The sequence below is a fragment of the Salvelinus sp. IW2-2015 genome, unplaced genomic scaffold (assembly GCF_002910315.2).
Source record: "Salvelinus sp. IW2-2015 unplaced genomic scaffold, ASM291031v2 Un_scaffold1334, whole genome shotgun sequence".
Taxonomy (NCBI): Eukaryota; Metazoa; Chordata; class Actinopteri; order Salmoniformes; family Salmonidae; genus Salvelinus; species Salvelinus sp. IW2-2015.
The window spans coordinates 174,270-174,668 of NW_019942847.1; positions in this window are offsets into that span (position 1 = coordinate 174,270).

Consider the following 399-nt stretch of genomic DNA (forward strand, 5'->3'; position numbering starts at 1 on the left):
TAGGTGACCAGTGTTCCATTATTTAAAGTGACCAGTGTTCCATTATTAAAGTGACGCAGTGTTACATTATTAAAGTGCCAGTGTTCATTATTAAAGTGACCAGTTGTTCCATTGTTAAAGTGACCAGTGTGTCCTTATTAAAGTGACCAGTGTTCATTATTAAAGTGACCAGTGTTCCTTATTAAAGTAACCAGTGTTCATTGTTAAGGTGACGCAGTGTTCATTATTAAAGTGACCAGTGTTCCTTATTAAAGTGACCAGTGTTCCATTATTAAGTGACAGTGTTTACTTATTAAAGTGTACAGTGTTAAATTATTAAAGTGCCAGTGTTCCATTGTTAAAGTGACCAGTGTTCCATTATTAACGTGACCAGTGTCAAACAGTGACCAGTGTTCTAAT